Source organism: Dama dama, chromosome 26 (assembly GCF_033118175.1).
Source record: "Dama dama isolate Ldn47 chromosome 26, ASM3311817v1, whole genome shotgun sequence".
Classification (NCBI taxonomy): Eukaryota; Metazoa; Chordata; class Mammalia; order Artiodactyla; family Cervidae; genus Dama; species Dama dama.
The window spans coordinates 35,071,771-35,089,085 of record NC_083706.1 but is presented as its reverse complement, the minus strand read 5'-3'; the positions used below and the strand labels follow the sequence as shown (position 1 = coordinate 35,089,085).

At 41.5% G+C, this 17,315-nt stretch overlaps 1 protein-coding gene across 7 annotated transcripts in view; it reads right to left on the bottom strand.

Moving 5' to 3' along the window:
- AIG1 (androgen induced 1) overlaps window positions 1-17,315 on the bottom strand; it is a 264,454-nt gene that overhangs the window by 159,191 nt on the left and 87,948 nt on the right. The gene's annotated exons all lie outside the window — the stretch shown is intronic.

Below are 17,315 nucleotides of genomic sequence, written 5' to 3'. Positions count from 1 at the left end.
CGGAGAGAAAAGGAAGATTCCTAATTCTCTTGGAATAGCTCATAAATTCATCTGGATTCCAGGGGTTTATTTTGACCCATCAGCAACCTGATCATCAAAAGTGTACTCAATTGATTATTTTACCTTTCCTCAAACTAATGGTGCAAGAAGAAGCTCAGATAAAATAAAGAAACAAATGGCCCAAGGTCTTAACTTTCACCATAGAATTTTTTTTAAAGTGAAGGTTTTGTAAATAGTCTATAAATGTAGCATAGAAAAGAGAATGAACCATCTCAGAGGGAGGTCTCAAAGTCTCTTCAGAGTTATGTCTCAAAATAATAAATATTAAGAATGATAAAATGCAGCATGAATATTAAGTAGGAACAATTTTTTCTCATTTCTCCATAAGACATCCATGCCCTGATATTTTATTAATAATATGTACTTTATTGCCACTTTTTATAAAACTCCCGGTGTTTATAGCTCAAGGTTATAAACCAGAAGGGTTCCAAAGTTTATTTCCAAGTATGTCAGTTATCACATGGATAATCTTAGCTTGAAAAAGTTCACCCTTAAAATCTACAATGTTATGAACATTCACTCTTTCATAAAACACCCTGAATGATAATTACAATAGTAATTGTAGGTGACACATGTAGTTTAATACCAGATTAGGGTCCCTAGTTATTTATCTTGCTTTTGGGGTAACTGTGTTCATTCAGTAGATAAATGCACAAAAGGAAAAAAGAAAAAAAAAAAAACCACATGCATTATTAGCTTAATGCTAATTATCATCAGGATCTTTCCAAGTACAACAAACAATTTTTGAATTATCCACAATTTGGGTTTGTTCACTCCACCACTAACTTCATGTGTACTGAATATCAGGGTCCCCGGTCCTCAGATCTGGGTGGGCACCATGCTTTATAGCTTTGTTGCTCAAAGCGTGGTCCCTGGATCAGCAGCACCCACGCCGCCTGAGAGCTTTTTAGCAGAATGACAGGTCCCAGCCTGATAGGTTCTGATCCTGGATTTTGATAAGATCCTGAGGTCACTCCTGTGCACATAAAAGTTTGAGATGTCCTACTTTGCAAGGCTCTGCTCCAGCCACCTGGAACCTTCTTCTCTCCCCGTGGAGTGAGGCAATCCCAGGTCCACATGGCTGGTCTACCCAGAGCCTGAATGCCCCTCCTTTGCTAAACCACATCCTGGGAAGCCACGATCCTGGAACTTCCTGCCTGAATAGGAACGAGTATGCCTCAGGGCCTGTGTGGGTCTCCTTCTTGAGTCTGACCCTGGAGGGAAGACTGCGCAATAAACGTGTGTACTCTTGACCAGAGAGATGGTTAAGAGGTATTTGTTTCTGTAGGGTGAGAACCAAAGTTTGACAATTGGCCTGGCGATCAATCAGTTCAGTTCAGTTCAGTTCATTCCCTCAGTCATATCCAACTCTTTGCGACCCCATGAATTGCAGCACGCCAGGCCTCCCTGTCCATCACAAACTCCCGGAGTTTACTCAAACTCATGCCCATCGAATCGGTGATGTCATCCAGACATCTCATCCTCTGTCGTCCCCTTCTCCTCCTGCCCCCAATCCCTCCCAGCATCAGGGTCTTTTCCAATGAGTCAACTCTTCGCATGAGGTGGCCACAGTATTGGACTTTCAGCTTCAGCATCAGTCCTTCCAATGAACACCCAGGACTTATCTCCTTCAGGATGGACTGGCTGGATCTCCTTGCAGTCCAAGGGACTATCAAGAGTCTTCTCCAACACCACAGTTCAAAAGCATCAATTCTTCAGTGCTCAGCTTTCTTCACAGTCCAACTCTCACATCCATACATGGCCACTGGAAAAACCACAGCCTTGACCAGACGGACCTTTGTTGGCAAAGTAATGTCTCTGCTTTTTTAAAACGCTATCTAGGTTGGTCATAATGTTCCTTCCAAGGAGTAAGCGTCTTTTAATGTCATGGCTGCAGTCACCATCTGCAGTGATTTTGGAGCCCCCAAAAATAAAGTCTGACACTGTTTCCACTGTCTCCCTATCTATTTCCCATGAGGTGATGGGACCAGATGCCATGATCTTAGCTTTCTGAATGTTGAGCTTTAAGCCAACTTTTTCACTCTCCTCTTTCACTTTCATCAAGAGGCTTTTTAGTTCCTCTTCACTTTCTGCCATAAGGGTGGTGTCATCTGCATATCTGAGGTTATTGATATTTCTCCCAGCAATCTTGATTCCAGCTTGTGCTTCCTCCAGCCCAGCATTTCTCATGATGTACTCTGCATATAAGTTAAATAAGCAGGGTGACAATATACAGCCTTGACGTACTCCTTTTCCTATTTGGAACCAGCCTGTTGTTCCATGTCCAGTTCTAACTGTTGCTTCCTGACCTGCATACAGGTTTCTCAAGAGGCAGGTCAGGTGGTCTGGTATTCCCATCTCCTTCAGAATTTTCCACAGTTTATTGTGATCCACACAGTCGAAGGCTTTGGCATAGTCAATAAAGCAGAAATAGATGTTTTTCTGGAACTCTCTTGCTTTTTCGATGATCCAGCGGATGTTGGCAATTTGATTTCTGGTCCCTCTGCCTTTTCTAAAACCAGCTTGAACATCTGGAAGTTCTCGGTTCATGTATTGCTGAAGCCTGGCTTGGAGAATTTTGAGCATTACTTTACTAGCGTGTGAGATGAGTGCAATTGTGCGGTAGTTCGAGCATTTTTGGGGATTACCTTTCTTAGGGATTGGAATGAAGACGGACCTTTTCTGGTGCTGTGGCCACTGCTGAGTTTTCCAAATTTGCTGGCATATTGAGTGCAGCACTTTCACAGCATCATCTTTCAGGATTTGAAATAGCTCAACTGGAATTCCATCACATCCACTAGCTTTGTTCATAGTGATGCTTTCTAAGACCCCCTTGACTTCACATTCCAGGATGTCTGGCTCTAGGTGAGTGATCACACCATTGTGATTATCTGGGTCATGAAGGTCTTTTTTGTATAGTTCTTCTGTGTATTCTTGCTACCTCTTCTTAATATCTTCTGCTTCTGTTAGGTCCATACCATTTCTGTCCTTTATTGAGCCCATTTTTGCATGAAATGTTCCCTTGGTATCTCTAATCTTCTTGAAGAGATCTCTGGTCTTTCCCATTCTGTTGTTTTCCTCTATTTCTTTGCATTGATCGCTGAGGAAGGCTTTCTTATCTCTCCTGGCTGTTCTTTGGAACTCTGCATTCAAATGGGAATATCTTTCCTTTTCTCCTTTGCTTTTCGCTTCTCTTCTTTTCACAGCTATTTGTAAGGCCTCCTCAGACAACCATTTTGCCTTTTTGCATTTCTTTTCCATGGGAATGGTCTTGATCCCTGTCTTCTGTACAATGTCATGAACCTCTGTCCATAGTTTATCACGCTCTCTGTCTATCAGATCTAGTCCCTTAAATCTATTTCTCACTTCCACTGTATAGTCATAAGGGATTTGATTTAGGTCATATCTGAATAGTCTAGTGGTTATCCCTACTCTCTTCAGTTTAAGTCTGAATTTGGCAATAAGGAGTTCATGATCTGAGCCACAGTCAGCTCCCAGTCTTATTTTTGCTGACTGTATAGAGCTTCTCCATCTGTGGCTGCAAAGAATATAATCAATCTGATTTCGGTGTTGGCCATCTGGTGATGTCCATGTGTAGAGTCTTCTCTTGTGTTGTTGGAAGAGGGTGTTTGCTATGACCAGTGCATTCTCTTGGCAAAACTCTATTAGCCTTTGCCCTGCTTCATTCCGTACTCCAAGGCCAAATTTGCCTGTTACTCTAGGTGTTTCTTGACTTCCTACTTTTGCATTTCAGGCCCCTATAATGAAAAGGACATCTTTTTTGGGTGTTAGTTCTAAAAGGTCTTGTAGGTCTTCATAGAACCGTTCAACTTCGGCTTCTTCAGCGTTACTGGTTGGGGCATGGGCTTGGATTACCGTGATATTGAATGGTTTGCTTTGGAAACGAACAGAGATCATTCTGTCGTTTATGAGATTGCATTCAAGTACTGCATTTCGGACTCTTTTGTTGACTATGATGGCTACTCCATTTCTTCTAAGGGATTCCTGCCCACAGTAGTAGATATAATGGTCATCTGAGTTAAATTCACCCATTCCAGTCCATTTTAGTTCGCTGATTTCTAAAATGTCGACATTCACTCTTGCCATCTCCTGTTTGGCCACTTCCAATTTGCCTTGATTCATGGACCTAACATTCCAGGTTCCTATATTGCTCTTTACAGCATCGGATCTTGCTTCTATCACCACAGAGGCGCAAAACTATTAGAATCCTGGATGGAGTCATAGGTGGAAACTTCTTTACTTTTGCCACATAAGGTAACTTAATTAAGACAGTGACATTCCATCACAGTCACAAGGCCCCTCCCACACGAAAGGAGAGGGGACCATACGGGCCTGTGTAGAACGGAGCACAATTTTGGGGCCATGTTAGACTCCTTAGACTTCCATTTGCTTTTTACTCTTCTTTTCCAAAATTGTTTTGGCTATTTTAAGTCCTTTGCTTTTTCACTTAATTTTTCAGAACCTCAGCTTGTGAATTCATACAAAAACACTGTCCTCAAATTCTGACTAGAACTGTACTGAATCAATATATTCAATATGAAGAGAAATGATGACATCTTAACCGTAATGAGTCTTCTAACCTATGAGCACAATTATGTCTCCATTTATTAAGATTTTTAATTTCTCACTGCTTGTAGTTCTGGGTGTACAGCTCTTGCACATATTTTGTTAAATCTATCACGAAGCATTTCGTGTTTTTTCTGCTATTGTAGATAGCTTTAAACTTCTTTTTTACATTCTTTGTTGGTGGCATATTAAGACCACAGATGATTTTTATATGCTGACATAGTATCCTGTGTCTATTCAAAATTCACTTAGTAATTTGAGTAACTATGTTATAAATTATTTTCAGTTTTTATATGAACATTATCTGCAAATGACAGATTTTTCTTCTTTCTTTGTAATTTGTGTGCCATTTTACTTCTTTTTCTTTTCTTATTGTACAATGTTGACTAGAAGTGATGAAGACTGAGCATCTTTGCCTTCTTCTCTACTTAGGGAAAGTGTTCAGTTTTTCAACATTTCAGTTTGATATTAACTGCAGGTATTTCTTAAGTGTCTTTTATCAAGTTGAGGAAAATCTCTTCTATTCCTAATTTATGCATGTAATGAATGAGTGATGAATTTTTTCAGATAACTTTGCTGCATATTTTCAGGTGACCATATGTTTTTTTTCTCTTTTATTCTGTTAATATGATGGATGATAGCAATTGATTCTTAATGTTAAATCAATCTTTAATTCCTGGTCATTATGTATGATCATTTTTATACATTACTGGATTTGACTTGCTGCTATTTCGTCCATCTTTATTTTTTCCATCTTTATTCATAAAGTATATTGACCTCTAGTTTTTTTTAAAATTTCTCATAATGTCATTTTTAAATTTTGGTTACAGGATAATCCTGGCCCCAAAAAATAAAGTGGAAAAGTGTTCCCTCCTTTATTTTGTGAAGGACTTTGTGCAAGAGTGGTATTATTTCTTCCTTACCTATTTGCTATACTTTCCCAGTGGCATCATCTGGGCTTGTAAGTTTTCTTGTGAGAAGATTTAATTGTGAATTAAATTTCTTTAACAGATACTGATTTTTCTGGTTTTCTAATTTTGTCTTTAGTTATAGTCATTTGTGCCTTTTGTAGAATTTCTCTGTTTCATCTAAAATCTGAACTTAAAAAGTTGCTCTTAATATTCTACCATGGAAATTAGCAAATGCTACAAATGAGATAGTTTATCTTTAGAGAGCCAGTTGAGAATGTTGGCCAGCACACTACTGTGGAGAGCTACTTTCCGTCACCAGGAACGATCATCTGTGGTGTCCCTGCCACATATAAAGCACTGTGGGGTCAGTATTTAATCGGGCAATTTGGCCAGTCCTCTGACCCCCACCATACATTGAGGGAATTATATGGGTTATTAAAAACAAAGTGACTTTTAAGAAAGGGTTAGTCCCCCTCCTCAGTGTAACACTAGAAGGTCAAGAGGTACAGCTAACTGAGTAATCAGCCTTCTAAATAATTCTTGAGATTAAAAACACAGCACAGATGGTAGCTTCCTGGCTTCCTGCACTGACATCCTCTTGATGGTATGGTCATCAGCAAACCCAAAATAAGTTTGAACTCTACTAGCAGGGCATGGATATGAACAAAAATAGGTTCTCTTGGACAGGCTAAGTGATTCTGAAATGTCCTACGGCTGTGAAGCTTCTTCTCCAGCCAGGACCGGTGGCCAGCTCTTCCTCAGCACACACCTGCTGGCGCTCTGCTGCCAGGACCAGAATACTGTATGTGAACCAACAGTGGGAGAAGCACAGTCACTCTCCAGTCCTTCAAGCCTCCCAGACAGGACACTTGTGTTACAGTGGTTCAGAGACCTCATTTGAACCCCTCAGAAGGATTAGAAACCAACACAAAAGAAAACTGGATTCACGCTCTGTCTCCTTTTGGAAGGAATCTCTCAGATGGAGTCCAATAGAAGCTGAAGCGAATCAGTGTTAGTTCACTTCTATGAAGAAGTTTTATTGATCAGTGATCAACGAAAACTGATTAGAGTTTAGTAACACCAATTAGAACGCAAAGGAAGCTGCCGGGGCATTTGCCCTGAGGAGGAGAAAAAGTCACTGATCTGCTCAGTGCAGTTCAGGCGCTCAGTCGTGTCCGACTCTTTGCAACCCCGTGAACCGAAGCATGCCAGGCCTCCCTGTCCATCACCAACTCCTGGAGTTCACCCAAACCCATGTCCACTGAGTCAGTGATGCCATTCAACCATCTCATCCTCTGTCGTTCCCCTTCTCCTCCTGCCCTCAATCTTTCCCAGCATCAGGGTCTTTCCAGATGAGTCAGCTCTTCGCATCAGGTGGCCAAAATATTGGACTTCCAGCTTCAGCATCAGTCCTTCCAATGAATATTCAGGACTGATTTCCTTTAGGATGGACTGATTGGATCTCCTTGCAGTCCAAGGGACTCTCAAGAGTCTTCTGCAACACCACAGTTCAAAAGCATCAATTCTTCGGTGCTCAGCTTTCTTTATAGTCCAACTCTCACATCCATACATGACCGCTGATCAACAGATTGGTTCAAAAAGGCCTTTTAGCATGATCTCAGTTATCCACCATTAAAGAAGGGAAGGAGGAACTAAACGAATGCATCTTTAAGTCTTCAGCTTCAATACGACATGAGCCTATGAAATTGCTTTCCCCCTTAAAACTAATCTATTAGTACTAAGACTTGACCTATTACTGATTGGAAAACATTTAGATTCTCTTTTGGGCTCAACTGCTCTGCTTCTGGGACTTCCCAGGTGGTAAAGAATCTGCCTGACAAGCAGGAGATGAGGGTTTGATCTCTGGGTTGGGAAGATCCCCTGGAGAAGGAAATGGCAACCGACTCCAGTGTTCTTGCCTGGGAAATCCCATGGAGAGAGGAGCCTGGCAGGTTACGGTCCATGGGGTCACGAGAATTGGATACGACTGAGTGAGTGAGCAGCAGCAGCAGCAGCAGCTCTCCTTCTAGATTTCCTTTTCATGATTTTCTTTCCCATTGATTCTTTCCATGGTCATACTGTTGCTGAGTGGTAATATCTAGACATGTTTCCAGTTGTGATTTCTCTTTCCAGAGACACATAGCCTGGGAGTAAATTGTGTGTTCTGGATGATAGCTGGCTTGATCCCTGATGGCCTCCAAGCAGAGAGTGAATGCCTCATTTTGACATGGATCTTATCTTCCTACTTCACACATCTAGGAGGTCCTAGGTGCTCTCTTTCTGCCTGACTTCCCTCAGCCATACCTTTAACTTCAGCAATGCACAGTGAAGTAGAAAGCACTCTGAAATGTTGTAGCATCTTTTGTTTCAGCCTACAGTGTGTTACTAGTACTCATTCCAAGAAGTGTGATAAAGAATTCCTCTACTGTAATGATGAGATTGTGAGTTACCTTATATACATATATATTTTTATGTTATATATTCTGCTCCAATTACTTTAAAACCAGAATCTCCATTTAGAGTTTGTAAAGCACATGTTGACGTTATACCTTCTTCATGGCTTCCATCTTTTTGATAGGATTTATCATTTCTCCATATTTATCCACACTTAGGCCTTAACTAAAGGGCTTCCCAGGTGGTGCTAGTGGTAAAGAACCCACCTGCCAAGTCAGGAGACACCAGAGATGTGGTTGGATCCCTGGATTGGGAAGATCCCCTGGAGGAGGACATGGCAACCCACTCCAGTATGCTTCCTAGAGAATCCCATGGACAGAGGCGGCCAATGGGCTGCAAAGAGGTTGGGCATGACTGAAGTGACTTAGCATAAGACAGCACACAGGCCTTGACTATCTTTTCTGACTGAGTAATTAATGTGAGAATAAAAAACCCCAACTCCTACAAAATCTATGAGTTGATGCCTGCCTTGATCGCCAACCTTCATTTATACCATGTTCTTTCTTTTGCTCCCTAAGCCAACTGGCAATTTGATTGTTCCTAAAATTCATTATGAGTTTCCCTGCCTCAGAGCTGTAGCATTTTCCACTCTATACCAGGAATGTTCTTTCCCTGTTTTCATGCGGCTGGATTCTCTGTTCCATCAGCTTGAGGTAAGCCAGCACCTCTGCATGGAAGCCTCACCACTGTTGCATTATTTTCTGTCAGAGACCCGATAGAAAATAAGCTCCTTTTGCTGTGGTTCAATTGTTCACTGTCTGGATCTTTTATGAGAAAGTGAAGTCTTAGGAAATAGGAACTTCTTTGTTATGTTCACTGCTATTTCCCCCTGCCTGGTACCTAACATGTTAGTGGTAAAAAAAAAAATAAAAAAAGAAATTGTTGAATAAATGAATAAAAATGGGTTGCTGCTTGTATGTATCAGACCACATCTTCCAGGGAAGCAAATACCCTTTTACTCCTTCAATATTCTTACTGACCTAAAATTTCTCTTCTATGTTATCCACAATTTTTGCCCTCCTGTTTGGAGGAGATAAGCCTTTCTTTCCAAGGTTTTTCTTCTAGCCCATCTCTTCTCAGATCTTCTATCTGTTAGCTCCTCTTTACCTGTTTAAGTCTTCTTTTATCTTGAAATAATCTTTCCCTGAACTTCAAGATCAAGATGGAAGACTAAAGGCTCTCTTTCTTGAAATCAACCAAGAATAAGGGGAATGAGAAACAAAGAGACCAATTGGAGAAGGAAACATCCCTAATCCGAACATCACTCTACTCAACCGGCTGCCAAGCATTAGGGATCTTGAACTGGGCCAGGAAGAGACTCTGATGTAAGAAACAAGATCGGAGGACTCTGTGGTCCAGTGAGCAGAACAGAGTGATCCTACAGGTGGCCCACTGTAAGAGACACGCAATGACCTCTGCTGGGAACCCGAGGTCTGAGGTGCAGGGGAGCCCTGGGGAAATGTTCAGGGGTCAGAGGTGATGATGTTCGGTGTGCAAGTAGGCCAGTATGCTCTCTCTGCAAGAAGCAGGATGTGGTCATCTGGAGGTAAACAAGGCAGGATCTGTGATACCCAGCCTGAAGGCAGTGCTCCTGCTTACCTGATGAAGACCAAGCTTCCTATCACCACGCAGCAGGACTGTGAGCAATATGAGTCAAGGAGACAGAAATGACTCCAGCCCAGAAAGCAGCCACTCTCCAGGGGAGAGCAGAGGCGGGAAACAGAAATTCAAGCTGCCTTGTACAAGTTCCTCAGCCTGTCTCCAGTTCTAACTTTTCATAAAAAGCTGGACAGGAAGGACAAACAGATTTAAGGATGAGTAATTATTTTTTAAAAAAATAGCATGAAACATATCCACAGATACCACAAAAAAAAAAAAAAAAAGGAGAGAAATAGAGTTGAATATGACCAAAATGGGGGAGGGGACAACAGAACACTGCAAACCGGAAAATGTATTAATTAATTTATGATCAAATAATTCTCCGTTTAAAAAAAGCAGTCAAAGACGAAAAATTGGGACTTAAAGAAGAGATGGTAGAGCAAGAGGATAAAAGTGAATGGATAGAATTATCGAAAGAAATAAAATATAAAAATTAAAACCACATAAAACTGAAAGTCACATTATAAGCAGTAAAAGGAAAAATTGCCTTTGGTGTAGACAGTGGGGGTTTAGCTCTCCTCGGTTTAGTGGACTAGATACACTGAGAAACCTTCCTGCTGCGAAAAGCTAGGTCCTAAATAAATTATGACAAAGATACTTTCAAATATACTGCTGAGCAGACAAGAAAGGAAGGGAAATCACTAGGAGCCGAAAAACCCATGCAGCCAAAAAAGAACGGGAAAAACCTGAACCGCAGCAAACACAGAAGCTGAGCCTGCCCCGGAGGCAAACGGCAACACTAAAATCTGAGTGTCCGAGAACTGTGGCCACAGAGATGGATGACAACAGCCTTAGGCCCATGCAAGTCTGTGGAGTGGATCCTGAATCCGAAAGGCCTGGCCCACAGAGGGCCCATATCTTCTCTGAAGGGATAGGCTACAGAATGTGCCCTTCATCAGGGTTACATAAATTACTTTCCATTTCTAACTGCTAAGGTTGTTTTCATCACAAAAGCTTCATTTCATTGAATTTTATTCTGCACTGAGATCTTCCATTTGCCTCCTTTATCTTTATAATCATGGAAACTACAGGTGGTAATTAAGCAAGTTCTGCAAAGTCAGAAAACAAATTTTATATTTATGTCAATTAACTGTAGTGGATACTGTAGTACTTCTCCCAGATTCCCTCTTTAGGGCCTGTGCATCCATCCTGCGGATGTTGGGAATATCAGTTGCTGGCTACTGCCAGCGCATCCCTCATTAGAATTGTCCTCAGCTGCAGGGAAAGGTCTTGCCTAAAGCCATGCCCCTTTCCCAGGGGCAGTCTAAACCCAAGGACACAGAGACCCAGCCGCTTCACCTCAATTTAAGGCAACTCTGAAGGGTCATTCCTGCTCCAGAGCTCCCAGGATGTCTGTTACAAGCTGTTCACAGGGAGGCCCATCTAAGACCATGCTTTTCATGTATAAGTGCACAGCCAGACATTTTAAAATATGAAAATACCTATTGTAAATCAATCAGCATACAGAAATGTACAATAATATGTTGCAATCTCACCCTGTACTTTAGTCATTGCCAAAAGGACGGTTATATCCTTCAGGACTTTTTTCCAAGCATGTTAAATGCATTCCATACATTATTTTACAAAATCAGGTCATACTATACCTAGTCTTATGCAATTTAATTTAAAAATATTTTAAAGAGATATCCCATTTTTCTGAAGCACTTCATAGTACCCCACTGGATGCTACGCACCATCATTTATGCAAGTACTAACTAATAAATGGGGCTTCCCTCATAGCTCAGTTGGTAAAGAATCAGCCTGCAATGCAGGAGACCCCAGTTCAATTCCTGGATTAGGAAGATCCACTGGAGAAGGATAGGCTACCCACTCCAGTATTCTTGGGCTTCCCTTGTAGCTCAGCTGGTAAAGAATCTGCCTGCAATGCAGGAGACCTGGGTTTGATCCCTGGGTTGGGAAGATCCCCTGGAGAAGGGAAAGGCTACCCACTCCAGTATTCTGGCCTAGACAATTTACAGTCCATGGGGTTGCAAAGAGTTGGACATGACTGAACAACTTTCAATTTCAACTAATAAACGTGTACATTCATTCTAATTATCACAATTTTGAATAATGTTGCAATGGACATGTTATGTGTATGGTTCTCACACCTACCTAAGAACCTCAGGGGAATAAATGACTAGATGTGAAGCTCTTGGATCCCGTTCACCACTGTCTGTCGAGCTGACTTTCACAAAGGCTCCCGCATCATTTTCCACTCTCAGCACCCTCTGTCTTTATTCCAGATCCAGGCTACCATGTTCCTCTCCTGGACTATTGTGGTTGCCTCTTGTCTTGACCCACTGGCTTCAGTGTCCTCTTAACTCTATTTCTGCTTTATCGTGATCTCAGAATGTTTAAGTTATGAAAACAATTAAGAATTTCCCAGTTTAAAACTTCCAATGGGTCCCCCTTGTTTACAGAAAAAAATAAAAACTCCCTCTGTGATCAGGCCACAAATTCTCCATGCAGTCTCTTTCCAGCTTCTTCCAGAAACCCAATTACCACGCTACATGTTGTTTTCCAAACTCACCACACACCTCCAAGGACCCATTCCTTTGTGCTTTTCATAACCATAGCTTAAAATTCATTACAATTTTTTTTTTCAAAATTCAAGGTCAATTAGTGTTACTCTGATTGTGCAGCTGTTTCCTGCACAGAGTAGGAACTCAGTGAACATTTGGTGAGTAAATACTTTTGGTTAATTACTCTGGAAAAAGGAAGAGAAGAAAGGATCAGAGATGGAGAAAAATTGCCAAAAATCATGGATCTAACACGACATACATATGATTCTATAGGACAGTAGCATGAAACAAGCTGGAAGAATCATTCTTCCCTTCAAAGTTAAGAAGCGCATTCATGGAACTTCAAGCATCTCAACAAGGCTGATGTGACCAGGTACACCTTCTTTCTGGCAAATTCACATCCAGAGGTAGAGAAGCAGTACTGATTTAGAATATTTGCTGGTCCTAACTGATACTTGGGTCTTGTCTTGCTCCCATGGAGCCATGCTACCTTCCCTACTCAAAGTTTAGTTGACAGGCTCTCTTATTCTTATACCATCTTTGAGATGCATGCTTTTCCCTACAACACCAGCTTGTGGGGCTGGGGCCCTGTGACCTAGAGTCTCCAGACTCCCTGTCCAGGGTCATGCCCTGTATACCCCCTGTGCCTACAGGCTGCAATGGCACCAACCACATGGTTCCCTTGATTCTGGCTCTTCCCAGAGACTCAGGCATCTCTGCCTGGCCTGTTTGAAACATGGAAATGATTGGTTTTTTTAATTAAAGTTTGCCTTTCTTTCCCACCAACAGAATCCAAATTGCCTGGGGTGGGCCCCTATTGGTGGCAGTCTTCTTTCGTGAAGAGTGATGTTCGAAGGCTTATTATTGCATTGGATTGAGAGCATCCTAGAGGTGGTGGGCCTGGCAGGAAGGTGGTGTGCACAGTGAGAGGGCAGGGTAGAGAAAACAGGCAGCTCTGCGGGCAGAAACTCTGTGCATCCCACTTTCTGGTCATCTGCCAAACTTAGAGAAAGAGGGACAAAACACAAATCACCTTATCATTGTGAAATCGAATCAGAAATTAAAAATCTTCCCATAAAGAGCAGGAAACAGACATAGATGGATCACTAATGGTCTGTCTCTAGGCTCACGCTCTTTTGATATCTGGTTACCTTATGCCTTACCCAGGTGAGGTGACTCCAGAAAGTGGGTCACTTTAGCATTCTAATAACTAATTCTCTTTTACGGGTTCAAAGTTGTAAATTGATCCATTTTAAACTGAATTCCACATCTAAATAGACTGAGCGAGGGTTCTCTTACTCTCTGTCAAATGATGGTAAATAGAATAATTAAACAATCCAGGAACCTCACACAAGATTACCTTACTATGTTAGAAAACCACTGCCAATCAATTAGCATTGATATGAGTTTCTTTCTTGAAAAACAATTTGGACTTTTTGTCATAAAATCCAACTCTATTGCCATCTCTCTCTTTTTAATAAAAGGGGACTATAGTCTAGTTATCTAATACGATTATATTAAAATGAGTATTCACAGGATAGCTATAAGCACATAAGAGAGACATCCAGCTAACTGCAACTTGAATTTAAAGTTCCACCTGAGGATAAAGAAAAACCTAAAGTAATCTAATTGAATGAAAGTTAATTATGTAAGTAATTAGTGCATCCTTTTGTAGAAGCATCCTAAGTTAGGTGGCTATGCGTCAATGATTACCTATGTTCAGTGCCTCAGGTATAGTATCAGAATGGCCCTACCAGAACACTACTGTAACAGTGGAAGATAAAGCCTGAACAGATTAAAGCTGCCCAAGAAGAATTTGTTAACAGCAGCAAACTGGTCATCATAGTTGGTTAGGCTTATGGGTATTAAAGAAAAGAACTGTCTTCACAGGGCACCCAAAGCCAGTGCTCTTGGACAACCCACATAGAGTGGAAAGGGAGGTGAGAGGCAGGTTAAGGATGAAGGGGGGGACACATATATACCTGTGGCCGATTCATGCTGATGTATGGCAAAAACCATCACAAAACTGTAATTTTCCTCCAATTAAAATAAATTAATTAATAAAAAAAAAACTAAGTTAAAAAAAAAATGACTTGTCTTCACCTCTGTATAGAGGAGGGGGTCCTCTGGCCAACCAGGGCAGCATTCCAGTCTACTTAGCAAGTCAATCCTTGGGATACAAAAGGATGGCTCAGATCATAGTAATTTGACTACCCACCACTATCATCATCCATTTGTCCCCTGTGCCTTGATTTTGAGTTCACCCGGGATTCTTCTGGCTATTCTTTGTTGTCTTCAAAGTTGTTCTGCCCCTAGGAAAAGCTTACAGAGACTCCAGTTGGCCTGGCAACCTTTTTGTAAGTATAAATGACTTAATTATCTTTCTGAGCTACACTTCAGTCTATATTCATTTAGTTAGCCTGAGTTCATTTAGTGAGAGAAGAATTCCTATAAAACAGACTCACAAAATTGAGTGTCTGGGTCTTTGGTCCCTGGCTATCATGGTATTTGAGTACTGTCCCAGCTGGGACACCCACAAATGGCCACACACTGCCTTTGAATTGCTATAGAGATAAGAGAGGGAGGAAGCTAAGGTTTTCTGTGTTTTGCTTATTTTAGATTTACTCATGAACAATGAAAACATGCAGCAAGCTCTATCCACAGTTTGCAATGGGAAAAGACCCTTTGCAGAGGTTGGTGTGTTTGTTTTTTAGTATCATAACAACATGCCAATGTTCCTTCTTTTTCCTGCTATGAACAATTTACCCATTAAATTCAGAGCATGACGATCCTAATGAGAATACATCTGCAAATGAGAACACATGTGCAGTTTTCCTATTACAAAAGCAACAAATGCTTGTTGTGGCAAGTTGTGTGGATTTTCATTTTCGCCTTTAAATCATTCTGTGATGATCTACGCTGTATAAACAAAGAGGAAGGAGTCAAAAAGCAAATCATCTTTGGAACCCAAATGGCTCAAAGATGCTTGCATGCAGCCAGAGCGTCAGCAATCCATCTGCCTGACAGCACTTCACGAGTCTTTTTCTTGGCATTTGGTCTACCTGAACTCCCTGTCATTTGCTAAGGCCCCCCCTTCTAGAACAGCTGACCAATTATGGATTTTTTTTTTTTTTTTTTTTTGGTTCAAGAACCCTTCTCGTCAATTAAGAACCAGGAGGTTCTACTAAACTAATTACTTTGAGGATCAGCATCTCAGGAAGGTGCCAAGACTGGGGAGAAACATCTGTTTTGATGCTGATCTGCTCACAGAGCAAAGAGACCCAAAGAAAATCTACTTCGTATGCATGATCCCCCAGCCTCAGACCTTTCTTTCTTTCTCCTTCTTACTGCCATTTTTGCCTGAGACTCTTCAAGCACACAGCACCAAACATTTCTGACCAGATCCAACACGACAGGCATTATTCTCTAGACAGGACTGCTCAAAGCCAGAAGGGGCTCTGAAGGCCAGCATGGCAGCGGCTTCCCCTCCACGATGCTCCAGTCCTCTTGACGGCACCACAGTCGGTAGGGATGCGGGCGTGGTGACTGTCTACCGCCTCTTGTTTTTATGAGATCCCCTAATAGAGTAACGGCTTCCCAGGTGGCTCAGTGGTAAAGATTCCGCCTAACAATGCAAGAGACACAAGAGACGCAGGTTCAGTTCCTGGGTGGGGAAGATCCCCCCGAGTAGGAAATGGCAACCCACTCCAGTGTTCTTGCCTGGAGAATCCCACGGACAGAGGAGCCTGGCAGGCTACAGTCCAGGGGGTTGCAAAGAGTCAAACATGACTGAGCCCAAAATGCATTTATGCACTAACAGAGTAAGTGAAATCATGTGAGAGCATCTAACATAGTATCTGGTGTATAACACTCAATAAATGTTAACTGAATTTGCCAGAAGATCTAGTTTCTCCCCAATTTGCTAGTTTGCCTCTTTTTTTTTCAAGACAAAGTACATAAGTAAGTTGCTCTGTGTACCCTGCAGCGTAACACAGAAGACGCTTATCCAAATAGGCAAGATGATTCACAGGCGGCCTTTGCTGAAGGCTGTGGAGGCCCAGAAGGCTGGGACACTTTGATGAAGTGATTCGGCTCAGACCATCTCAAATCCTTGTCAAAAACAGGAGGGGGGGATACATCATAAATTTTAAAAAGGAAAGCAGAGTTAACCGAAAGCTCTTGATGAAGCAGAACAAGATGGCTCTTAGGAATCCTTAGTAAAATATTTCACTGAGTAGGCACCGTTGATTTGTTAGGCTACCCATGCAGATGTATTGGATCATTTCTTCTCAAAAATATTCTTTTGCAATTGTGTACCTCTGAACTACGCCTTCTTAGAAACCCAGAGATGGTTTACAGATGATGCTAGATACATTTAATAGTCATTTTTTTTAATTGTAGCTAATTCTACTGACAAAACCTTATTTTCACATATTAAAAACAAGCATATTGGGTAAAATACATGGTGGCTTAAATCTGGGTCCAATTGTTGAAACAAGGAGACAAGGCAGGAAAATGTTCTTTCCTTGCCAAAATTTGTACTTTATAAATTAGCCTGTAAAACCGTATGAAACCATTGGCTTGATGGTGCCAACGAAATAATATATCACAGGGAAACAATAATAAGTACAAATGAATAGGCTTTTGTTAAACAGCCTCAAGGAAAAAGATAAACAGTGACTTCTGAGCCATGTAATGCCTAAGTCCCTTTCTCATTTTTTGATGTATTATCCTAAATGAGATACTGTGACCAGCTTGGAGTTCATGTATATAGCGGAAAGTGTCTATCAGGTGAATGGTAAAAAGCAAGATTGGGTCTGGATTGTCAAAAAACTTAGAGTACTTGCGAAAAGCTTCATGATCGGAGCGCTTGTGTTCAAGCCCAGATCGCACCATTTCCTAGCCATGGACCTCAGGCAAGGGACCTAGGAAATGGGAACCCTGTCGGTCAAGCTGTACTCTTCTGTGGAGTAGGAATGACAGACATTCCTACCTTGGGGAGCTCTGAGGATTAACAGACTATAGCCCTTAGTCTGGTCCACAGCAGGACGTAAGAGAAGCAAGTTCTCATTCAGACTTTTCAGGCTCTTGAGTTGCTATGGGTTTTGTCACTATGGGA